General features: G+C 36.2%; 1 protein-coding gene across 13 annotated transcripts in view; it reads left to right on the top strand.

The window, feature by feature from the left end:
- Nucleotides 1–26,898, top strand: part of CLOCK (clock circadian regulator) — a 108,079-nt gene that overhangs the window by 17,429 nt on the left and 63,752 nt on the right. For 4 of the 13 annotated variants that reach the window (XM_066385625.1, XM_066385629.1, XM_066385628.1 and 1 more), the window contains one exon: nt 12,337–12,423. The exons of 5 other annotated variants lie outside the window; for them this stretch is intronic. The gene's annotated coding sequence lies outside the window, so the exon portion shown is untranslated. Of the gene's footprint in view, nt 1–820; nt 900–12,336; nt 12,468–14,463; nt 14,488–26,898 lie in introns of those variants that run through there. 4 more of the 13 variants (XM_066385626.1, XM_066385624.1, XM_066385623.1 and 1 more) reach the window with 3 other exon arrangements.

Here is a 26,898-nt window from a genome sequence, read left to right as displayed (position 1 = left end):
TTGGGCAGCTGCCTTTCCATTATAAGCTTTTTACACTTCTTTAAAAAATATTGTGCATTTGTGCATTTATCACATCAGTAATATGTAAGTTTTAAGAAACTGATAGGGTATATAAACGAAATAAATAAGTGTAATTTTATTCCATTGCATAAAGTAAAAAAAAAAATTAACTAGTTCACTTTAGATTTGATTACAATTAGTTTATACTGAAAAAATATTAAAAACATTTTAGGCAGTTAGCCAAGTCTTCTCTTCCACTTGTAAATGAGGATAGCAAGCAGTTAGTTCTCTGTGATGTTGAGTAGCTACTATTTATTTCTATTGACAAAAATATTGATTTCAGTAATCAATAAAAGGTTCATATAAAATATTGGGATCACCTTAAAATTTTGATCTAAGTAAACATCTTTTAAACAACAAAAGGGCCCTTAAGTCAGAAAATAAAAATCAAAACATATACTCATAGCCCTCTTATAATTTCTAGAGAATATTTTAAATATAAGTAAAGAGTGGTTTTTAACAAGGACATACAATGTATGAAATTTTACTGCTTATATAATGAAGGTACTGGTTATTTAGGATGTCACTTTATATTTATGTTTATTTATATATTATTCACAACATATTGCAATAGTTATTATCTATTTTAAGAAATATTACTACATATTATTGCAGAGTCACTATAAGAAGAATTGTAGATAAAATTTAGGGCAAAAGTGAAAGAGATTTTGCCCTGTCACCTTAGAATATTACTTGAAAGCATATGGTTAGACTAATACATAGTGTCATTTGTTGAATAAGTACAATACTTATTTTTCAGTTCCCAAATAGACTGGCTTAGCCAGTTTTGACAGCTTGACACTCTGAAACTGTCAATACGTTGTAGGCTGATGAATCAGGTAAGCTTTACATGTGACTAAAACAATTAAGCATATAGGGATTAAATTCAAGCACCTAGTTTAGAACAGTAGCATTACACAGCAATCATCAAAAACCAAAAATGAATCACCAGTTAAGTGGAAGATGTAGGGAATATAGTGTTAATAATAATTTGTTTTTATAATAATCTAAAATTCTTGGACTCCAAATACTATTTTAAATATTTAAAAGTTAAATATTTTAGAAATATATTAGTACATTTTTCTGCCTTGGAATGTAATTTAAATCATTTTAATAACGAAAGGTCTTTATGATTATTCTTAAATCAATTACTGAATGTTTGCTGAAGGTGTAGAAGATTGAATACTTGCTTTTGATCTTAAGATGTATTCTAACAGTTTGCTTTTCCATGAATTCTTGATTTTTTTCGGTCCTAAAACAATGTACATTTTAAAAAAACAGTGGTAATGAAATGTTCTTGAAATTTATTTGCCAGTTAACCTATGATTACCGCACTAAAGTAATTACTTTAATAAATATGGTTTACAATAGGCAGCAAAAGTCTGATGACGCATCATTATAATAATACCCAACCAGAAACAAGTGCTTATTCTATTCTGTCAACTATAATCAAGCCATACACCTATATTTGATTAGACGAAGGCATCTCTTTGTCCTTAGGACTCCCTCTGTCCTCTACCTTTTGTTGAAAGCCTTGAGATTTTGGAATTCCCTAAAGATGCTACTTGTGAGTACTTTCTGTGGATATCGTAAGAATAAAAATGAAAATACTATGTTCATAGTATAAGTGATAAGTTTCAAATGGTAGGGACTTCGTTCAGTGATATAACCCTAGTACCCCCAGATAATGCCTGGACATAGTATAGAGTCAATAATTAGTTTTTGAACATAACTAAATGCAGAGACTATTGATGCATGTATGTTATGCATATATTTTATGCTCTATTCATATATTTATTAAATATTTTAACAGTATTGCAAATAATAGACTGCGAATTTATCTTCCTATCTAAAAGAGCATTTAGCTGTACATAATCTAATTAGAAGCTAAGCTTCTTAAGGAGTTTGAGATTAATTTACAACTGGAATGTTAAATCATAAGTGGGAGCAATATGCTAACATTATAATTTAGTTGCCCAAATGTACTCTAATTTATGCCAGTTGAGAATTCTCACTTATACTAGCCTACTAATCAACCACTTAAGAAAATTAGCCTGACCTGTGGTGGCGCAGTGGATAAAGTGTCGACCTGGAAATGCTGAGGCCGCCAGTTCGAAACCCTGGGCTTGCCTGGTCAAGGCACATAATGGGAGTTGATGCTTCCTGCTCCTCCCCCCTTCTCTCTCTCTGTTTCTCTCTCTTCCTCTCTCTCTCCTCTCTAAAAATGAATAAATAAAATTTAAAAAAAAGAAAATTAAACTCTGACAACCTTAGTTGGTCATTTTATTTAAGCAATAAAAGTTAAACCATATGTTCAAAACTTAATTTTTAAACCTCTAAAATTCTTAATTATTAAAGATGAGCAGTTGACACAGTATTATCATCAGAGTATATAAGATTTCATCATTGAAGCAAAATGGGAGTGTAGGAATTTTTAACTCTCATCTTCTGCCAACATGTCAAGTTAGCTCCTGTGAAGCCAGGTCCCGTCTCACCCCCGAGTCCACCAGCTCCAGTGGCTCCAGGCAACTCCTGGGACTCCAGGCAGCTTCCTGAGCTCCAGGCTCCTACCCATCTTAGCACTAGCTTGTTCCTATGGCCCTAGGCTCTTGACAGGTTCTGTGAACCCAGGCTTCTGGCACACCCTGGTGTCAGCCAGCTACTGTGGGAGCAGGCTCCCAGAAGGATCCTGAAAACCTAGGTTCCTAGCTTACCTTACCACTTACTGGCTCTTATGGCTCTGGGTGGCTCCTGTAGCATCAGGCTAATGGGTTTCTGTTAACTCAGGCTCTGGCATATCGCAGCGCCAACTGGCTCTTATGAGCCTAGATGGCTTCTATTGCCCCTATCTCCCAATCTGTCTGTGAGCCCAGGTTCCTGGCTGAGCCCAGTGCCAAGGTGATTGTTGTTGTCCTGGGTTCTTGATAAACCGCCATCGTTAGGCTGGTCTCTTGAGGACTTAGACTTTAGAACAGCTCCTATGGACCCTGACTCCTGGCCCAACCTCAGCCCAAGCCAGCCCCTGAGGTGCCAGCCTCAAGCCAGCTCCCATGGACCCAGTCTCCTGGCCTACCTCAGTGCTAGACCTGTCCCTAAGGCCCCAGATTAGCTGACTCCCACAGCCAGAGGTGCCAGGTTTAAGCAAGCACTAGGCTGGTCCCTGTGGCCCTAGTTCCAGGCCAGCTCCCATGAAACTCGTCTCCTGGCCCACCTGAGTACTGTACCAGTCCCCCAGGACCCAGATGCTGGTCCTGCCCCTTTGGTACTCGGTGCCTTGTTTGTCCCTCTGGACCTAGGATCCAGGTCCACCCATGCAAAACCAGGTTGTAGGCTCATCACCACAGACAGATTCAAGCCATAGACCTGAACCAGTGAACACGGCTCTAGGACCTGCCCTTGGATCCAAGCACCAGTAATGGTCCTCGATTATGCAAGCACCTGCCCACCTGCCCCCCCAGGCGCAACACCTGCATACCCAGTGGCTCTAGCAGCAAACTTGCCCTCAGAAACCACTCATAATCTCTGGATGGGCTGACTGGTTAAGGACTTTGTCTGCTGAAGCATGTTGTAAAGATGGGAAGAGGTGCCTATTTCCTCAAATGTATAGACACTAATATTAGACCATAGGATCATGAAGAATCAAGAAATAGAAACTATTAAAAGAAAAATAGAAATCATAGAATTGAAGAATACAATGACAGAACTGAAGAAAGATTTTAATAAAACTTCAACTGAAGACTTAACCAAGCAGGAGAAAGAATTTGTCAATGGCAAGACACTTCATTTGAAATCATTCAATCAGAGGTATGAAAAGAAAAGAGAATGAGTAAGTGAAAAGAAAATCTACATGACTATAGGGGTAGCATTAAAAGACATGGCTTACTCATTAGTGGAGTTCCAGGAGGGGAAGAAGAGAAGAAGGGAACACAATGTAACTTAAAGATATAATGGTTGAGAACTTCCCAAGTATGGGAAGAGAATTGAACATATAAGTTCATGAATCTAATAGGTCATCTCAAAATTTCAGATAAAAATATTTTCCAGTTCAAAATTATGTTCTTCAAGACACATTATAATAAAACTGCCTAAAATCAAACACAATATTTAAAAAGCAGCAAGAGAAAAAAAAATTTCTTACATATAAAGGAACCCCTATAAGGTTGCAGATTTCTCAACAGAAACTATACTGGACAGGAGAAAGGATGATATATTCAAAATGCTGAAAGAAAAAAACCCTGCCAACTAAGTACTTTACACATAAAGTTATTTTGAATGTAGACATAAAGACTTTCCCAAACAAACAAAAGCTAAGGGAGTTTATCACCACTAGATCTACCTTACAAAAAATGCTGAAAGGAGTTCAAGTTGAAATGAAAGGATGCTAGTTAGTAACACAAAGACGTGAAAATATAAACATATTGTTAAAGGTAAGTGTATAATCAAATTCAAAGTATTCTAATACTATAATAATTGTGGTATCTAAATTCTTTTAGTATAAGGGTTTAAAGGACAAAATATTAAAAATAGAGCTGTAATAACTTGTTAATGGGTATACAATATTAAAAGAGGTGTGACATCAAAAAGAAAATACAGGAAGGGAAGAGGTAAAAGAGTAGAATTCTAATGATATAAGTTGTTAGCTCAAAATAGACCATTATATTTATTTTATGTAAACCTCATGGTAACCACAAAGCAAAACCTGCAGTAGATACATAAAAATAAAGACGGGGATCAAAGCGTAACACTGCAGAAAATCAGTGTACAAAGAAAGATAGCAACAAAGGAAGAAAGGAGTATGGGGATTACAAAACAATAAAACATCATTGGTAAGTTCTTACCAATTAGTAATTACTTTAATTGTAAGTGGATTAAGTTTTTGAATAAAAAGGCATAGCAGGGGTCCCCAAACTTTTTACACAGGTGGCCAGTTCACTGTCCCTCAGACCGTTGGAGGGCCGGACTATAAAAAAGCTATGCACAAATCCCTATGCACACTGCACATATCTTATTTTAAAGTAAAAAAAACAAAACGGGAACAAATACAATATTTAAAATAAAGAACAAGTAAATTTAAATCAACAAACTGACCAGTATTTCAATGGGAACTATGCTTCTCTCACTGACCACCAGTGAAAGAGGTGCCCCTTCCGGAAGTGCGGTGGGGGCCGGATAAATGGCCTCAAGGGGCCCCATGCGGCCCGTGGGCTGTAGTTTGGGGACCCCTAGCATAGAGCAACTGAATAGATTTTTTAAAAAGACCCAACTATATGCAGCCTATAAGAGACTCACTTCACTTTTAGGACCCATGTAGGCTGAAAGTGAAGGGATGGAAAAAGGTAATCCATGCAAATGCAAATTAAAGAGATCAAGGTTAGCTGTAAAACACAAGTCAAAAACTGTAAGAGACTAAAGTCATTATATGAAAAGGAGTCAGTTCATCAAGAGGATATACAATTGTGAATATATTATATATTTACCCAACATTGGAGCACTGAAATATATTTATCAGAAAGTAACAGATCTTAAGGGAGAAATAGACAACTATACAATAATAGGAAACTAAAATACCCCAATTTCAACAATGGATAGATCTAGACAGAAAATCAATTAGGAAACACTGGACATGAAATATACTTTGGACCAAATTGATCTACCAGATAACGTACAAAACATTCTACCCAACAACAGCAGAATACACATTCTTTTCAAGCTCACTCAGACTATTCTCCAGGATAGGTCATACTTAGGTCACAAGCCTTAGCAGATTTAAGAAGAATGATAACATATCAAGTATCTTTTTAAGCCACAGTATGATAATAAGGAAAACTGGAAAATTCAAAAATATGTAGGAATTACATGATATACCCCTAAACTATCAGTTAAAGAAGAAATCAAAAGGAAAATTAAAAAAAAAATCTTGAAATAAAAATGGAAACAGCATTCCAAAACATATGACATGTAGCAAAAGCAGATAAATGCTTAGATTAAGAAAAAAAGATCATGAATAAACAACTTGATACCAAAGCCAGATTAATATACTACAAGAAAACTATAGGTTAATATACCTGATGAATATGGATGCAAGAATGAACAAAATAGTAGGAAGCTGAATTCAGCAGCTCACTAAGAGTATCATACATACACCCTGTGTGATCAAGTAAGATTTATCTGTGGGATGTGTGAATCAATGTGTGATGCACCACAATAGTAAAATGAAAGGTAAAAATTACATATTTGTTATTGAATAGATGCAAACAAAGCACGTGACAAAATTAGACATCCTTTCATGACTTCAACTCTCAGTAAATTGTGTATAGAAGGCTTGTACCTCAACTGTGGGAGAGGAAGTATTTTAAATCATGTTTCCTTATTTTGGCAGCACTAGGAAACTAATGTAAGTTCCCATTAAAAAATGATGTGAAATTAGCAATTAAAAACCAAAACTTTACACAGGCTCTTAAGTAAAACTGCCAAAGCAAATGAACAGAAATGTAACATACAAACAAGTGCCTCAGAATAAAACCTATTTTAGGAAATGGAAAGAAACTTCAGGCAAAATATGTTTTGTATTCAATAAACACAAACAGTACAGCAGCAAAGAAATACCAAGTGGTATGAAAAACAGAAAACAAGTAGATAACAAATTTACAAGGAAGGCAGGCTTTTTATTTTTTACTTTTTGTTAATTTTCTGGTTTTATTACACTAGGATTTCTCTGTACCATTATTGTCTAGTAGAACTTTCTGTGATGATGTATCACACTTACTGATTCATGCATCCTATGGATAAATCCCATTTGATCACACACGGTGTATGATCCTCTTAGTGAGCTGCTGAATCCAGTTTGCTGTTATTTTGTCCCTAACCCACTGGAGCTTCCTGGTCAGGGCCTGATTATTTTTTTCTTTTCTTTTTTTTTTGCTACAGGTATTTTCCTTTAATCTCAATCTCAAGGATTGGAAGCCTGCTGTATAGTTATTCTGTAATATTCCTTTAATGCATTTCTGTTTCTCATCCTACATTTTTTTCTTGTAGTGTATTCTTCCTCTTTTTATTGGAATGTATTCTAAATTAACTTTAGTATGTATGCAAGGTACTTGAGATATAAATGTTTTAAATTCTTCCATGTCAGGAAATGTCTTTGGCCTGGCTCATAATTGCTTGATATGTGGCTGGGTATAGAAATTCAGGTTCAAATTAAATTTCTCTTAAAACATGGGTTTTGCTATATTCTGTTTGATCAAGATGGAGTGAAGTCTGATGCCACTCTTGAGTTTTGGTACTTTTTAAATAATCCCTTTACTCTTTCTTTGGAATATTTAGTCTCTTCTCTTTTTTCTTATAATGCTAGAATTTCTTAGTTATGTATCTAGGTATGTTTCTTGTCATTCTGTCAATACTCTGGAGTTGAAAGGCTTTTTTGGTTGAAATGTGTTCTCCTTCAGGTATGGGAAATTAAAAAAAAATATTTGGTAATTTTTATTTATTCTATTTTCTGTGTTCTCCCATTTTGGAATGCTTACCAGCAGAATGTTGGCTTTCTGGCTTGATCCTTATGTCTTTTATCTCCTGTTTTTGTCTTTTTATTCTGTATTCTGACTTCAACTGTATGTTCCTGCCTTTCTGTGAATGTCTGTAAGCCAGCAATTTTCAACTAGTGTGCTGCAAGAAATTTTAAAGCATGCAATCCCTGACTATTAGTTAGGGGCACTAACTTCTTTTCCCTCCTCTTCTCCCCTGCCTTCACCCCCAAATAGGCCATGTTTTCTCATGGCTCCGTCTACTTTGGTAACATACTACCTTGCGTTTGCTTTGTCTGTTTATATGTCTTCCCTTTTATTTCTTCATATCTTGGAATTGAACCCTTCCTTTCCAAAGTATCAGTTATTCCTTTGCCTCAGGCTGTCTTTAGGAGCTGAAACAATGGTTTCCAAACTTAGTTGACCACAACCTATAGTATAAAAATATATTTTATGCTGTGACCCATTACGTATATACAGTATACACACTCATCTACACATACCTGAAACAACAGCTTCGGGGAATGCCCCTAACGATTACTAGGTGTCCTGTAGTCTTGAGTTTTTTTCCTATCCTGTTTCGTTTTTAGAATTCTGGTTATAACCCACTGTATTGCTGGACCAAAGGGTAAGAGCATATATAATTTTGTTAGGATGTTGATATATTGTTCTTTATAAAACTGTACGAGTTTCTACTCCCAACTGAAATGTCTGAGTATTGTCAAAGCTGATATAAGTGCTGTGAAAATTCTACCTCTCGAGTATGTTATTCATCAGTGTGCTCACACTTGAGCAACACTTGGCCTGCCTGTGGATAGAGTCGCTTGTGCTTTAATTTCTTTATCAGTAGTAGGAGGAGGAGAGGGAAAAAGAAGCCTGTGGGTTAAACATTCTTTAGGATTCCATCTTGATGTATCTATAATGTTTTGATTTCTATCTCTGTATCTGTTTTGTGTTTGATGTAAGCATTATATTATGTGTATATAACTTAAGGTCTACTGGTCAAGTCAACTTTACCCCCCCCCATGTCTAATGTAATTGCTTTTTTATATTTTCTCTACATACACTGAGAACCATATCACACAGTGTTGTGACTTTTGCTTTAACCATCAAAGATAATATAGAAAACTTAAGAGGAGAAAGGAGGTCTATTGTATTTACACATATTCTTATTTCTTTCTGATTTTCCAGTACTGTATTCTGTCTTTTATCATTTCCTTTATGTTTGAAGGACTTCCATTAGTCATTCTTTGAGGGTAGGTGGCAAGTTTTCTTAGTTTTCCTTTATCTGTGGATATTTTCATTTCCCTCTGTCCTGAAGGATATTTTGTCTGGGTATAGGATTCTGGATTGGCAGTTCTTTTCTTTCAGCACTTGCAAAATGCTTCTGGACATCAAAAATATGAATATAAATTGAAATGTAAAGTGTTTATTAACTGTGACCATAATGGTTTAAGTGTTAAAGAACTTTTCTTCTAAATTATCATTACTATGAGTACAACATACATTTATAATTCATTTGGTTTATTATAAACAATTACTAAACATAAATGCATCTTTTCAGAGCACACTGCATCTTTCATGGAATGTGTGTATCCATAGACGAATATTACTTAAGTCAGAATGAGACTGGTTCCACTGGAAATGAACTTACTAGTATGTGGAACTTCACACATTAGTGAATGTGAAGTTTACAAAAGGTTTATTGGTACGTACTAAGGATATCAATTACGTAAAAGGTATAGTATATTCCTGCCAAACTAATCTATAATAAGTCCATGTAGGAATGAAAAACTGAACAGAGTAATACTTGTCCATGGAAAAAAATCACATGTATTTACTATATCCAGCATTCTTTTGCCCAAAAGTTAATAAAAATGTTTCTCAGTAAATGGTCAAGAAAATATAAAACACTGACTTTGGTGTATGTTACTTTTGCTGGAAGATATGACATGGATTTGACAGAAGTAAGGCTGCCTCTTTTCAGTTCCTTGAAATCATACTAAATTTCTAAGTCACAGACACAAGACAAAGGTGATTGATAGAATGTTTTAACCTTTCTCATTTTTCCGATAGTGATTAAAGTTCTTGAGTTCTAATTCAAGATGCTTCCCATATCTTGAATTCTAAATAATTCTAGATAATTATGTCAGGTGTCTGGCCATAAGCTTTTTACCTGAGTGAACTAAGTTGTAGCTGTCGTCTATATTTATTATCACTGTTTTCATTGGATTATTCTCTCAGGTGAGCCTCTTATTCTAAAATTTGTATTATTCTCATTTTCTAAAGTTTTAATAGCCCACTGGGGCCAAATTATCTCCTTTTTAATGTCAGGGATTGTCCTTAGCAGAAGTACATGGGACAGGGAAAGACAGGACCACCTTGGATATATGTATGGTGATTCCATTAAAGATTACCTTTTCCCCCCCAAAGCAATATTTTAAATGATTTATTTGGTGTTCTGGATGTTTCTACATCTCAGGGAAGTTCACTGTAGTGAGATTTTAGATATGTGAGAGGTAGATCTTTCTCTGGTGAACAGGGAGCAGTATTATAAAATAAAGTGTAGAAAATGAGAAACCAACATGATGCTCTGACCTTGATATTAAATTCTAGTAACTGGTTGTTAACTATGGAAATTAAGGATCTGGAAATTGATTTCCTTAAAACCATCTGGACCCCAGTGTAAAGACTGCTGGATAAAGGTTTAATCTTTCATCACTAGGTTATAGTCTTGATTCTTCTGTATTATATTCATCTTTTTATTTTTATAACTTTAAGGACCTTCATTATAGTGCATTGATTACTGCGATTTCTCTGCTCTTTGGGTGAGGATTCTTTTCCTTTCTTCCTATGTTCCTCAGTGGAGCAGTTTTTTTATTCTCTTTGTCCACCTTTAATGTGATTTTTTAAATTCTCAGTTCACTACCCTCAAGTTTTGATTTTCTCTATTGCATCAAATTTTATCTGTTGGTTGGTTCTTTATTCATTCAAACAGGATATGTTGCAAAAATATAATTGCCACAGGGTATCCATTTTCATTGTATTTCAATGAAGGAGGAATTTGGTCTATTTTCCTCAAGTGTAGAAGCTGTCATATGAATGAATGAATAAACGAACAAACAAGGAACAGACTTTCTCTATTCTTTCCTTAAAAAGGAAAATAGCGCTAATTAAAAAAGAAATAACCAAATGAATAAGTTGGTTATTTATCTTTTATTTTTCTTAATCGATAGTTAAAATAGTACTTTTTTGATAGAAAGGTAATTAAAATGCTTTTAATATTGTGGTAAGAAGTTAACATTTCTGATAATTTTTATTGTAATTATTAATAAAAGTTAATGTTAATGTTTGGACTGTTTCATAAAATTATACTGGAAATACAAGGTAATAAAAATAGTTAATATGCCTGACCTGTGGTGGCGAGTGGATAAAGCGTCGACCTGGAAATGCTGAGGTTGCTGGTTCGAAACCCTGGGCTTGCCTGGTCAAGGCACATATGGGAGTTGATGCTTCCAGCTCCTCCCCCCCTTCTCTCTCTCTGTCTCTCCTCTCTCTCTCTCTCTTTCTCTCTGTCTCTCCCTCTCCTCTCTAAAATGAATGAATGAATGAATAAATAAATAAATAAAATGGTTAATAAAAATCCCTACCTCATAGTGATGAATTAATTATTACAAGTAAAGGGTTCCCTCAGGCCCTTGCAAGTCCCCTGAAAGGATCCTCCACAAAGATTTTCCCTCAGCTTCCTTCTCAGATCCTTGAGGGAAGGGAGATGGGAAGAGCTTCAGAATGGCTAGTAAGTATATAACCACTTGACAGTGGTTAGGGTTTAAAGTGGGCTCTGCGTTTCAGCCCTGTGCAACTGTGTGACTCAGGGCAAATTGCCTCTTTCCTCCTTGCCCATTTCATTTCAGAGATGCCTTCTCTCATCCTTTTTCTTACTCTGAGCAGCCACATTAGATTTCTTTTACTTCTACACCAATGCCATATTCCTCTGGCCCTTTGAACATGCTGTTCCCTTGACTAATAGGTTCTTTCTCTTCCCTCCCCTGTGTTTTATTTGGCCAGGTCCTACTCATGCTTGCATTAAACACCCCTCTTTTAGGAGGCCTTCTCTACGTTTGCATATGTGCCATATTTTCTCTTCACATCATCATGATTCTTAATATATATGTATATATTTTTTAGAGTAAGAGATGAGAAGCATCAACTTGTAGCTGCGTCGCTTTAGTTTAGTGATTGCTTCTCATATGTGCCTTGATAAGGGTGGGGCTCCAGCCGAGCCAGTGACCCCTTGCTCAAGCCAGTGACCTTGGGCTCAAGCCAGTGACCTCTGGGCTCAAGCCAGTGACTATGGGGTTATGTTAATGATCCCATGCTCAGACTGGCAACCCTGCACTCAAGCTGATGACCCTGTGCTCAAACCGGTGACCTTGGGATTTCGAACCTGGGACCTCAGCATCCCAGGTCAACACTGTATCCACTGTGCCACCACCAGTCAGGCACCATCATGATTCTTAAAGCCTGTCATCCCATTTGGAGTTTCTCTACAGACTGATCTCCCTGATTGTGATGGTAGCTGACATGTTCATTACTATATTCCTAATTTCTGGCACAAAGGAGACCCCTGTTAATGTTGTATAACATGGATGGGGAAAAAGTACTGTAGATATTGTTACTTAGAATTTGGTTAATATTATTTCCACAGCTGCCTTTGTTTTACAGAATTTTTATTTTATTTTTTTTTCCTGTAAAGCTGCTGAAACTTAGAAGCTGGTTCTGTCACAGTGTAAGATGCCTTTGGAAAATTCTGCATTCCTCTTAGGTGAATCTTTAGAACTTGGTGAGTTTCACTAGATACCTTCAATCTCCATTTTGAGCTCAGAGGTATGCCATGTTTTTCTTTCTTTCTTTCCCTTTGTCCCCCTATAATTACTGAGTATAGTGAGGTTTGAAATCTCCTGGCAAGGAACATAGGACAAAGTCTTATAAAAATATTTAGGGCATAATCTGTTACCTTCCTTGATAGCTTTTAATTATCTTTAGAATTTTTATTCTTATAAGGGGTGAAAAGTTATTCATTGGTAAGATCATTGATATCCAGATGTAAAGTATTTTCAGCAATTCCTGGAATATTTCAAATTTACTGCTCAAAAGGAATCTTTATAACTTTTTACCTTTTTTTGAGATAAAGAAAGGTAATTTACAAATGACTAAAAAGTAGAATAAGAATTATTTCCTGTCAGATTTTAGGTTTAGAGATAAGGAATCAGTTGGTTAGGGTTAAAGAGGGCCAGTCACCTACTGCATCTCCATCTTAGAAGCAAGTCTGTCCATTAGGGGTCTGTACACACTACCAGCCCAGCCTGCTGCTTGTTTTTTTTATTTTTATTTTTATTTTATTTTTTTTCTGAAGCTAGAAACGGGGAGAGACAGACAGACTCCCACATGCGCCCAACCGGGATCCACCTGGCACACTCACCAGGGGGCGATGCTCTGCCCCTCCGGGGCGTCGCTCTGCTGCGACCAGAGCCACTCCAGCACCTGGGACAGAGGCCAAGGAGCCATCCCCAGCGCCCGGGCCATCTTTGCTCTAATGGAGCCTCTGCTGCAGGAGGGGAAGAGAGAGACAGAGAGGAAGGAGAGGGGGAGGGGTGGAGAAGCAGATGGGCACTTCTCCTGTGTGCCCTGGCCGGGAATCGAACCCGGGACTTCTGCATGCCAGGCCGACGCTCTACCACTGAGCCGACCAGCCAGGGTGTTTTTTTTTTAAAGTTTTTTTTAAAGATATTATTCATTTTAGAGAGGGAAGAGAGAGAGAAGTGGAGAAGGGCAGGAAGCACCAACTCTCTTATGTGCCTCGACCAGGCAAGCCTGGAGTTTTAAACTAGCGACCTGAGTGTTCCAGGTTGACACTTTATCCACTGAGCCACCACAGATCAGGTCTATGACCCATGAACTAAGAATAATTTTTACATTTTTAAGTGGTTAGGGAAAAAATCTAAAAGGAGAATACTACTTTGTGACCTGTGAAAATGATATGAAATTCAGATTTCAGCATCCAGAATAAAGCTTTTACTGGAACATAGCCACTAGTATTTTTTACATATTGTGTATTGCTGTTTTCAGGCTATGGTGCATAGTTAAGAAGTTGCACCAGAGATCTTCGGGCCTAGAAAGACAAAAATATTGACTAGGTGATCCTTTCCAGAATGAGTTATCTGACTTATGCTCTATGGTAGGAGAAGTATTTTTAGATTGGGTGCTAAGGTTAAAGACATGAGTGGGAAGAAATTAGAGGGAGGTGAGAGTCAAGACCAACTCTCAATGACTTACTTACACTTTTTTCTATCCTAGAAAGTGTAACAACCCATGTTGTGATTACACTGGCCTGTTACTATTTTAAAATAGAAAATAAATCAAGAGGAATTGATTCTTCTGTTACCCTTCTTCTAAAAGAAATGTGTATATATAAAGAGAATTAGTATAGTACTCTCAGTTGTTACAAGGACTTCATGTTACCACAACATCTTAAGCTCTAAAAAGGTTTTTTATACCTTTTGTATAGTTTCTTTGTTTCTAATTATGGAAAGTACCTGTTATTTTTAAGTGGAAGTACTAATACATTATTTGGAAACTTGGTGACTCACTCAGTATTGGGGATGAAGGTACGCGGTCCCTTTTGGAGTCGATGGATAAGCTTTTAGAGGATAATTTTAAGGCACTCTTTTGCAGTCTAACACAGACAAGTTAAGTCCTATATTAGGAGATAAAAGGCCACGATTTTAGTATCCTTTCTTGTCCCTCTAGAAAACTTTCTTTGTGACTTTGGAAACATTTACCACTCTGAATCCTACTTGCTTCATTTTCAAAGGGGAAAATAATACCTGTCAAGATTTACTAAATTGTAAGTTTGTTAAGGGTAGGTAATATGCCTTTTTTTTAGACACTAGATCCCCCATAGCTGTCATAGGCCTGTCACATAGTTGGCACAAAGGCAATGTTTATTGCAGGGGTCTCAAACTCGTGGGCGGGCCACATGCGGCCCGTGGGCCGTGAGTTTGAGACCCCTGGTTTATTGAGTGAAAGAACAAAATCTTCTGTAGTCTGATAACTAAACACCATCACAGTAATTCCATTTTTGTTTAAAGGGTTTCCATATTGGGATTAGATATTTTTGTTAACTGTAGGAGAGAATTCTGTTGAAAACAGTGATTTTTCTTTGGATTCGTTATGAAATCATTGGTCAGATTTATTTGTCTAAGTTGATTAAATATTGTTATATTTTTGAAATCTTAAGAGACTAGATGAACCACTAATCCAAAAATTACCAATCTTAAAGAAACGTGGAAACCTCATTGTAAAGCTTTAATATATATACATACTAAAAACCACTCTTGAATAGGAAGACATATACTCTCATCTAAGCCTTTTGAAACCTTTTTTTTGTGACAAAGAGCGAGGGACACATAGGGACAGACAGACAGGAAGGAGGAGAGATAAGAAGTATCGGTTCTTCGTTGTGGCACCTTAGTTGTTCATCAATTGCTTTCTCATAAGTGCCTTGACTGGGGGCTATAGCAGAGTGAGTGATCCCTTGCTCAAGCCAGCAACCTTTGGGCTTAAGCCAGCGACCATGGGCTCATATCTATGATCCTACGCTCAAGCCAGCAACCCTGCACTCAAGCTGGCGAACTTGGGGTTTTGAATCTGGGTCCTCTGTGTCCCAGTCCAATGCTCTATCCACTACACCAATTCCATGGTCAGGCTGCAACTTTTCTTAACTCTTCCACCAACCCTCTTTTTTTAATGAAATTTCCCTATATAATTTGCTGAAGAACCCAGCTTTTAAAATTTTATTTTGCAGAATATCTTATAAAGGTCGGATAGTTTAAAACGTATTTAGCTGAAGAAAACTGTTCTAAATTAAAGGAGTGTAGGGAGATATGACAACTAAATGACAGTACATGACTCTGGATTGGATCCTCTGAAAACCGTAAAGGATTTTATTTGCTCAGTTAAAACAGTTGGAAAAAAGACATTAAACAAAAATATTTTACAATTTTTAGGTTTCCTGAAGTTAGCAACTATACTAAGGTTATCTAAGAGAATGTCTTTGTCCTTAGGAGGTGCACATTGAAGTAATTAGGGGTTAAAAGAGCAGGATATATACAACTTAACTCCCAAATGGATCAGAAGATGTTTATATATGATCAAATGATGCCAATGTAACAGTTGGTGAATCTGGATAAAGTATATACTTTGAGCTATTCTTAAACATTTCTGGAAGTTTAAAATTATTTCCAAGTTAAAAGTTTAAAGAAATGTCTAGCAGTTACCCTCCCTCTCAAAAAACCCCCTAGAAATTATATCCGAATACTGTTGCTTTTAAATTATTTCCTTCCATTAAAAATACACTTACATTCCTTGTATTTACTATAGTATATTTTTCAAAGCACTTTTACACATGCTCTATTTACATAGTGGTACTGTTATTGAACAGTGGTTTTTGTTGGGTGGCTTATGATTAACTATGTTGTCATCAGTGCAGGTGCTCTGTTCTATGACACTTTCTTGGATTTAATCAGTTTTCTACATAAATATTTTATGAAACAGATTTAGTTATTTTAGAGTAATATGGAGATAAAATGAAATAGAGCTTTGCAAATGTAAAAGCTACTGTACAAAGATAAGATCTTTATAGTAATGGTATTCTTGCTGATATCATTAGTTATTTTAATCATGAGATCATAGTTGAATACGAATTAGTGTAATTTAGAATTTTGAAAGATTTGAGGGATAGTCTATTCAACTTTTCTTCTATCCTGTACTTTTCTTCACATCAGCTTGTTTCATTAAGTATCTATTAAGTATTCCCTAAGTTCCATAAATATACTTTGTTCTTAAAAGTGGATCTGTTTTTTTTATTAAATTTATTATATTTTGAAGGAAATTCAACAGTAAGGATATATCTTTCTCAAAATGGTAATAATTGCAGACATTTTTGAGCATTTATTTTGTGCTAGGCCTTATGTACTGAGCACCTTATAATTAATCATTTGTTTTATTTCCACCACTTTTTGATAAAACCTTGCCTTGATTTGCTGTTTCAGTTCCAGCTAAAACTGAGCCCAGGTGAAACCTCAGAAGACTCAGGTTCTCTTTCTTCTTTTTGCTAGATGCGAACTGTGGGAACTGGTGACTTAGAACTTAATGTAGAAAAATTGATCAATTGTACTTTACATTAAGAAAAAATACTATCTTAGAATTTTCTAGTTTTGCAATGGGATAAATCTAACTTCAAGCTAGACTTTCCATTGCTTTCATAATGTAGAAAGAATCCACATATCAAGATAATTCTTTAGTAATTATACTGGAAAAGGAAATAAATATGACTTTCAGTAACCCAAAAGTCAGACTGATGTAGAAACCCATATCCACTAGCAACTTCAATTAAAATAACCAAACAATAAAAATTTTAAAAATCAAGGGACTGATATAATGCTAGCTTTTAAAAACTTTTTATATTGAATTAAGACATGAATATTATGAAGTGTATCAATCCTGAGTATCATTTTGATGAAATTTTATGAAGTCATCATTCTTTAACCAATACTGGGATTAAGATATAGAACATTTTCATCAATCCAGGAGCCTCCTTCATGCCCCCTGACAGTCATCACACACTCCCACAAGTAACTGTTACTCTGAGTTCATTTACTACTCATTAGTAGTCTGTTTTTGCACTTTATGTCTGTCTGTATTTAATCATCGTTTATTCAGTGGAGGGTGGAGAAGCAGATGGTCGCTTCTCCTGTGTGTTCTGACCAGGAATCAAACCAGGACTTCCACACTGCTGGGCGGACTCTCTACTGCTGAGCCAACTGGCCAGGGCCTCATTTTATTTTCTATATGGAAATCTATTTGGTCAAGCATTACTTATAGAAAAGAATATCCTTTCCCTACTATATAATACAGTAGTTCTTTATTGTAATTCAGGTGACTTTTTATTTGTGGGTCAATTTTTGAACTCTACTTTTTCCATGGTCTGTTCATTCTTGTGTCAGCGCAATACTCTTTTTAATTAGTGTAGGTTTAAATCTCTCTTTTTGTTCTTCAAAATTGCCTTGTTTCTTTTGGTACTTTTAAATTGCAGTAAAAAATTTTTATTCAGTCTACCAGTATCACAGTAAATAAACAACCAAACTCTCTGCTTAATATCAAGCAAGTTTAATCTTTTTTTATTATTCATATTATTAACTAACTTATTGAATCTATAGATTAATTTAGGTATATTGGATTTCTGTTAATATTGAGACTTTCAATACATTAAATCATGGTGTATAATACACCTTCATATATTTAGGCCTTTAATATTTTCTCTCAGAAATGTTTAGTTATTTTGTGTGTAGAGTTCTTACATATCTTCTATTAACTTTTAAAGGTATGATAATGATTTTTTAGTTATGTTTTTTTAAAAGTCTTTGCAATTTATAAAGCATACTGGAGTATATACAGATGAAAGGATATAGTTTTTGGGATTTGCTTTTAATAATTCAAAGGGGGATGGAATGGGGAAGAGGCAAAATAAATTATTTAAGATTGACCATGATTTGGTAATTGTTGACAATGTATGATGGGTATATGGGTTAATACTTTTATTATTTTTATTTTACTTTTCTGTAGGTTTGAATTTTTTCATTAAAAATTGGTTTAAAAAAATGTAATGACTGCATAGGTTGAAATACATGTTCTTATAAGAATCTAAAAGTTCATGATACTTTTTTTACAAAATACCCTCATAGGTACCAGTTCATTACTCAGAAATTCATTGGTAAATGAAGGAATCAACCATTTATTTATTTTTTGCACAAATTATATTTCAAGATAACTAAATACTTAGGAGGGAGAGTTTACCATTACTGAAGAATCACAGCCAATAAATGCTAGGAGAATGATAGGATCAGAAACTTACCACAGTACATCCTCTAATAAAATTATGAATCCAGATAATGATCAGTCAATGACTACTAAAGCCATTAGATAAATAAATGTCTATTGGGAAATGGACATAATACAATGGATAGGCCAAAGTGGAGTAAGCCTCTCTCTATGACTGATTGAAACTAAAAACTATCAGTTGTTACCAGAGAGGAAGGGGAGTTAGGGGGAGGTAGTAAGGGATCAAATATATGGTAACAAAAGGAGATTTGACTTTGGGTGGTAAATACACAACGCTGTATACAGATGATATATTATAGAATTTTACACTGAAATCTATATCATTTTATTAACCAGTGTTGCCCCAATAAATTTATTTTAAAAACTGCCAATAGAATAAAAAAAAACTAAAGATTCTGAAAGTTAATAATAGTGGACAAATTGAGAAGGGAAGTCATAATTTGAAGAATAGTCTGTATAATGGTGACTGTACCTTCCCCCCACCATGTTCCAGTTTTGACTGACTGGGCTAAATTGTGGAACTGTGTGGGTGGGTTTAGCAGTTAGAAAAATCCAGGAGAAACCCCTATTTCTAGCCAGAAGACAAAGAAAAGGGATCTTTTCTTTTTCTCTCTCAAGTCTGCCCTGAGACCATCTCTACCTGTAGAGGACGTTGCATTGCCATGGTGGCACAATGACTTAAAACTCTAAGAGAAAACCATTTCTCTGGCCTGAGTTCCCTGAAAACAGGAGCATGGTGGGGAAACCTCAGAGAGAAGAGAACTTCTGTGTGAGGATATTCCTTAATTATGAGTGTGAACCCACAGAAGTCTCATCTCACACGTGAGCTACACATGCACATACAGACCTAAAGAAACACTGCAAAGACTTAGAGAACCAAACAATAATATAAGCCACTCTTCAAATCTCAGATTTGCCCTAGGGTGATGCATACAGAAGACAAGTCAAAATATCATAGTAAAGACTTTGAAATTGACATTGGACTACCACTTAGAGAAAGCAATGTAATACTTCCAGTCTAAGGTTAACCGAAAAAACAAACAAAAAGTCAGAATCTTCAGATATTAATAGAATGTAGAATTTTATAACCTAATATTTTAGGATTTAATCTAAAATTACTTGCTTAAAAAAAGATAGGAAAATCTGACCCCCTTTTTTTTTATGGGACAAGACAGTTATCAGATGCCAACCCTGAGATGATCCTGATGATGGAATTATCAGAAAAAGATTTTAAAGCAACTATTATATCCATGTTCACTGAGATAAAAATGAACACTCTTAAATGGAAAGATAGTTCTTCTCTGGAAAGGAGAAATCATATAAAAGAGTCAAATGGAAATTTTAGACCTGAAAAATATAATAGTATATGAAATGAAATTTACTGCATGGGCTCAGTAGCAGGCTTGAAGGTAAATCAGTAGAAATCTCAAATCCTATGTCTTCTGTATCAAAGGTATATCTCTGTTCTGTAATACTTGTTAAGTCTAGGTTATGCCCTGTGAAACCTACCTGTCAGCCTTCTGGCTGTGAATTTTTGTGCCATTTATGCATCCTCTTTTATTTGTAATTACTGCTGTGCACTTATATGCTACAAAGATGTGTCTGCGCCATTTGAGTCCCATCTCCCTTGATGTTCCGTAGATCCACATAGGGTCTTGGCCTACTGTTTTTCTAGACTTTGTCATTTCAGGGTGGATTAAAAAATAATATTAACTAAGGGATAAACGTATCCACAAATATTTGTTTATTTGAAAGCTTTGAAAATAAATAGGTATATAGAGAGATAAGTAGAAATGGATAGCATATACACTTATATCTCATTGCAAAATCTTACAATTTAAAGGAAGTAAATTTTATCTTACATATAAATGTAGATAAATTGATTATATGTAAGAAGAAGAAATGCTTTATGGTTGTTTTCTGAAAAATCTGTAGTTCATAATGCATCTAAACTTAATTGAACTAGTTTTCAGTTGGTTGTGAACTTGTTTGACCTGTTTGAGTACACGAAAGTGACCTGGTAGTTTACCCAAGTTTAATAGGTTAGAACAGCTGTCATTTTATGAAGCAATTATGCTGCAAAAAGTTAGAGGAATACTTGAAGCCTCAAAAATTAATACATTTTTAGTGGTATTTTTGTGGACCCAGTGACCTCATTAATGAAGTTGTATACAGGGGTGGACAAAAGTAGGTTTACACTTGTTCGTATGGAAGATAACACATTAATTAATAATACAAGATTAAAATACAAGATTAAACTCTTTTGCATACTCAGAACTGTAAACCTAGTTTTGTCCACCCCCTTTAATATGCCAAAATGCCATTATATTTATACATATTAATTTGTTGTGTTGACATGGTTCCAAGTGTCCCACTCAGTATACTACCCTCTGCACCCTCATCGTGCCCCCATGTCCCATGCAGTCTCTTTCCACTCCCATTTCTCCTCCTTTGCTCCCCCTCCTCTACCTCTGTCCCCCCTTCTCTCTGGCTGTTGCTACCCTGTTGTCTCTCTGTGTGTATATTAGTTTTAAATTATTGAACATGAGCTGTCCTAAGTTTAGTATTTTCCTAATACTACTTTTAATAATCAAATTTCTTAACAAGTTTCTAGAGATTTATGGTACTAATGAAATTCTCTACTTCTTTTAGGTTAATATAGTTCATTCTAATTCCTCCTTTTTTTTCTCTGGAGATACATCTCAAAAATTTATATAAACTTATCTTTTTAAAATAGGCTATTCCACAAAGGCTGGAATTTAATTAATCTTGTTTGGCTATATAGAGTCTATAATCATTGGGTCTGTAATTTTCATACAACATTAGGGTATCTCTTTTGCAGACTGGCACAAAATTTCTGGTGGACCGGCACGATTGAAAACCATTGATCTATATTATAAGCATACAGAGGAGTCATTGGCAAAAAGGAAGAGTAACATTTAGAAAAACATGAAAAAGAATTAACCATCTCTGATAAAAGATAATGACCTGTGGTGGCGCAGTGGGATAAGGCGTCGACCTGGAACACTGAGGTTGCCGGTTCGAAACCTTGGGCTTGCCTGGTCAAGGCACATATGGGAGTTGATGCTTCCTGCTCCTCCCCCTTCTCTCTCTCTCTCTCTCTCTCTCTCTCTCTCTCTCTCTCTCACACACACACACACACACACACACTCCTCTCTAAAAATCAATAAATTAAAAAAAAAAAAAAGATAATGAACAGCTTCTGTCACTATCTCTGATATTCCCTGACCATCTCAGATGCACTCATCCTGCTCCCTTGTGCCTTGTATGGGATGGGGAACTGTGAGGGCCCAGCAAAGATTAGGGAGGCTTAGACAGGTTTAAGAAAAAAATCCCCACAAACTAGGAGGAAAAAGACCCATAAATTAGAGCTATATTGCCAGTTTACAAAAATGCTTGTTTTTATATTTGAGGTTTTGACTCCAACTGACTGCATGCTCTATTAGTGTGTGTGAGGTATAGGGGGTAAGGTGCTTGAAATGGAGACTGTGGAGAGGTGTGTGATTATTGGGAAAGGTGAGATAGAGTGTAACTCCAGGGAAATGGGTAGGAGATAGGAAGGAGCACAGGATTGTTGGAGGATAGGAGACCAAGGAACTGACTGGCCAAGATATTGGGAGAATCAGTTATGTAGATATTAACATTCAAAAACAATGACAGAAGAGGTACTGGAGAGAATAATGGCCTTGAGGGAATGAGAGGGTTTGTTCTTGGGGTTTATGAGTGGTTACAAGGAAAGGGTGATAGCTAATACAGTCTAGACGCATAATATTTGAAGCTGGAAATTTCAGGGAAGGGATAATGAAATAATTCAGGAATGACAATGAGGAACAAGGAAGTCGACCTCACCACCAGAGCCTAGCCTATGAGACGGAGCAGAGAAAAACAGCCATTATTTGAAAGGACTGGAGGTAGAGGAGAGAGAGATTTCCATTTGTGTAAGAAAGGTGAAGAGGGTATGCAGCAACACTGGAAGAAGTAGGATATTTTTCTGATGATGTACCATGAGCTCCAGGGGGCATGGTTAAAGGATTTGGAGATTGGGAAAGGAAGGAAAAGGGGTCAGTGAAGGGATATACAGAGTATGTAGGAGCAAGAGTCTAGGTGGTGGGGAACGACCTGAGAGCCTTGGGCCTCTCCTGGTGACTGATAAAAAGGGAAAGGAGGGCATAATGGGATTAGGGCTGATGGTCTTCTAGGCAGATTGTAAATGTTGAGGGAGGGAGAGAGGGTTTGGGAAAGTCAGAGTTATCAAGTGTTGCCAAGACCTGTATTAAGTTTCTGTTGCTGCCATGCCTACCATCAGAAACTTAATTGCTTAAAACAGTACAAATTGATTAGCTCAGAAGTTCCTTATGTGGCTCACTGGTGTTGGCAGGACTGTACTCCTTTCTGGAGGCTTCAGAGATGAGTCTGTATCCTTGTATTTTCAAGCTTTGAGAAGCTGAGTATTTCCTTTGGTCACCATCTTCCACTCTAGAAAGCCACAACACTGCATCTTTGTGACACTCCTGTCTCATCTCTCTCTCTCTCTCTCTCTCTCTCTCTCTCTCTGACCAGAGCCAGGAAAAGTCCTCTCATTTTAAAGATTCATATTTCATTGGCTCACCCAAACATTCCCAGGATATTCTTTCCATTTCAAGATCTTAATCACATCTGCAAAGTTCCCTTTTGCCATATAAGGTAACATTTTCAGGTTTCAGGGAATTAGGGCATGGTTCTTTTAGTGGGGCCATTATTTTGCCTACCACAGGTTCATTTCTTTCTTCCTGCTGATCGTTAGTGTCGAGGCCTCGTTCAGGATGTAGTTTTGGGGTAGTGAGGTTCAGGGTATGGTACCGGTTCATTGTGTAGTTCCTTTGAGACTCAGGCTTGGGCTTGCCCTTAACCTTCAGATCTTCTGTACGGCGCATTTGAGGTTGGGGGCCGGGTCAGGCCTCAATGTCATCTCTAAAAAAGGAATGAGGTACTTAAGTGTTTGGTGGACCAGATCAGTCCATTACATGAATAGGGAGCTCAGACATTGTTTGAAGAAATACATTAATCAAGTCATTGTAATAGTCTTGTGTGCCACTAAGCTGTATTAATTTTTCAGTTTTCGTTTCTTTAATGAGGCTTCAAAAATATCTCGCATCTAGAAATTTGACAGGCTGCTGTTCTGGTAACACTTGATGTTGTCTTGAGTTAGTCTTTTCTGGTTCTAAGAGGTCTGTTCCAGGAGACTTTGGTATGGGCGTGTTTCCTCTGTCACATTTTAATTTAAATTGGTCTTAACAACTGCTATGGCAAGAATGATTTTCATCTTACTAATAATATTTTACATCCATTATGTAGAGGTAGGCTAATGTTCCCATTCAGTATTGGATTGAGAACTACTGTTTAATTTTATCTTTACTCATACATTAAACAATTAATTTTAAAAAGATTTGCATCTTCCTAGGTTAAAATTATTCTCAGAAATATCTTTTTAGCTATAGTATACTTGGTAAATTACTGAAGCAAATTAGAATTTTTTATAAATGGTGATAAACATAGTTAAGGATTGTTGCTGAGGTTTGTTTTTATACCAGTCTGTTAAATTTCAGCACGGCTTTTAATTAATGCTGATAGATCTATCAGTCTTAGAGATATCTGTAATATCAGATTTAACCTAAATTCGAAAGTAGGGCAGTGGGTTAGCAGGTTACTAGGTTAGAAACAGATTAATTGTAGTTTCTATTTTTTAAAATCCAAGTTCCTGGGTTAAACATTTTAATAATAATTTAAAAGTTACTAATAAATGAAATGAAAAGTTTTCTTCTTTATGTAAATACTACATAAAAAATAAAATCTATTATTCATGTTTTATAACAGTAACATACTACTTTGTTACTCATGTTTTGATCTCTGGAATGGATAAGCATGTATCATGTGTTCCTTAGGTATAACCAGGGCTCTTTTATTAAACAATTAAAGAAAAAGGAAAGAAACAAGCAGCACTTAAGTTTTTCTGATTCTAAAAATGATGTGTGTTCATGGGAGTACTTTCTTCATTATAAAGAATGTGTGCTTGAGCTCTGGCTGGTTAGCTCATTCGGTTAAAAGTGTTGTCCCAAAATGACATGGTATGGGTTCGATCCCCGGTCAGGGCACACATGGGAAGCAACCAAAAAATGCACTATCGAGTGGCACAACATATGCATAATTCCCTTTTCCCTCCCCCTCTCTTCCTCTCTTTGTCTCTCTAAAAATGAATAAAAATTAAGCCTTGGCCAGATAGCTCGGTTGGTTGGAGCGTCATCCTGGAGTGTGGAGGTTGCTCAGTCGATTTCTTAGTCAGGGCACATACAAGAGTTCCTGTCTCTCTCTCTCCCTGCCTCTCAAAAAAAAAAAAAAAAGTATATTTGTAACTATTATAGGAAACCTGTTAAATATAAATAGTAGATACTATGGCAATCCTTGTGCAGTTATGTTTGGATCATTAGTCTCTATTATGGTCTGTTATAGGAAAGGCCCAAGAAGTTATACTGCTCACAAAAATTAGGGAATATTTCAAAATGAATATGAAGCTATAAAATATCCCCTAATTTTTGTGAGCAGTATATTTTCTGTTAACTAATTCCTTCAAATTATTAAGTGCCTAGAAATCAACAACTCCTCTTAAATCCACAAGAGAGGGGAAGACACAGGGCAAACCATTGCCGGCAAGAGCGGAGAGTCAGATAGAAGGAAGTCACAGCTTCCCAGTGCAGACTTATCAGCTGAAACCACCTCAGAAACTGCGCTGGATTAACAACATGCTGGAGACTTACTGTGGACTACATTAGCGGTTACAAACTTCAGGGAGACCTTGTCAGAAAGGGGCCTGTACAATATTGAGAGATTTACTTCGCAGAACTCGACCAGATTCCTACAGTAAATATTAGAGAAAAATCTGCTCTTGCTTCCAGCAGAGGGAGAGAAAAAGGATACTTTTGAAATAGACCAGAGCATTCTCTTCTTCTTAACAAGGCCTGCACTCAGCCAGAACTAGTTAACCACAGCCTAAACTGAGTAGGTATTATTAGAACCTAAATGACCTGGGGGAAGGGAAATACCCTCTTTAGCATTCATGTGGGAAGAGAGAAATACCCAATCTAGCCCACTCGCACCATTCTATCCCACCTATGGAGAGAGAAAAAAAACTTGAGACACACTTATGAAGTTCAAAGACTGAACCTAATAATGTGACTATATAGTGTATGCCCTCCCATCAACTTCTCATGACTATATTACTAAAAGCCTATTTACAGCAGTTCCTTTTACCTACTACATCATGTCCAAACCATACCAAAAGGCAAAAACAAACAAACAAAAAAACCTCACAATTTGTAGAGAGAGAGCAAGTATCAGAACCAGACATGGCGAGGATATTGGAATTATCAGCGATTTAAAACTAGAATTAACATGCTAAGCGCTATATAGATAAAGTACAATAAATAGCATGCAAGAACAGATGGACAATATAGGCAGAGAGATCGAAATCCTAAGAAAGAACCAAAATGACATCTTAGAGATCAAAACTGTAACAGAAATGAAGAATGACATTGATGGGCTTGCTAGTGGATTGGACACAACTGAGGAAAGGGTCTCTGAGCTACAGGATATCTCAGTGGAATCCTTGAAAACTGAAAAGCAAAAAGAACAAAGGACTGTAAAGAAAGGGATGTTCAAGGATGATGGGACAGCTACAAAAGGTGTGACGTATGTGTAATGAGAATACCAGAAGAAGTGAGAGAAAGGAACAGAGGAAATAATTTGAAACAATAATGATTTACAGTTTCTCTAAATTAATGCAGACACTAAACCACAGATCCAGAAAGCTCAGAGTTCACCAAACGGTGTAAATGCCTTCTGCCCCAGCCCAAATGCCACTTAGGCATATCAGTTTCAAGCTTTAGAAAATCAAAGATAAAGAAAAAAGTCTTGAAAGAAGCCTGAGGAAAAAAGTACACCTTACCTATATTGGAAAGCTCTGTATCTGTTGAATAGCCACTCTATTTTCCCCTCTCAGAAGGTCTGGGCAACCATCATCCTACTTTCTGATTCTATAAATTTGGCTACTTTATATAACCTTATATAAGTGGAATCATGTGGTTTTTGTCCTCTGTAACTGGTTTATGTCACTTATGGTATCCTCAAGATTCATCCATACAATAGGATCTGCTTTTATAAGGCTGCATATATTCTATTATATGTATGTACCACATTTTCTTTAACGATTCTAACCATGGATGGACTTTTAAGTTGTTTCCACTTCTTGGCTATTGTGAAGGTGCTGCAGTGAACATGGAAGTTCATTGATCTCTTTAGGTTC

This window comes from Saccopteryx leptura, chromosome 5, assembly GCF_036850995.1.
Source record: "Saccopteryx leptura isolate mSacLep1 chromosome 5, mSacLep1_pri_phased_curated, whole genome shotgun sequence".
Classification (NCBI taxonomy): Eukaryota; Metazoa; Chordata; class Mammalia; order Chiroptera; family Emballonuridae; genus Saccopteryx; species Saccopteryx leptura.
The sequence above is the reverse complement of the archived record's forward strand: the minus strand, read 5'-3'. Positions and strand labels throughout refer to the sequence as shown.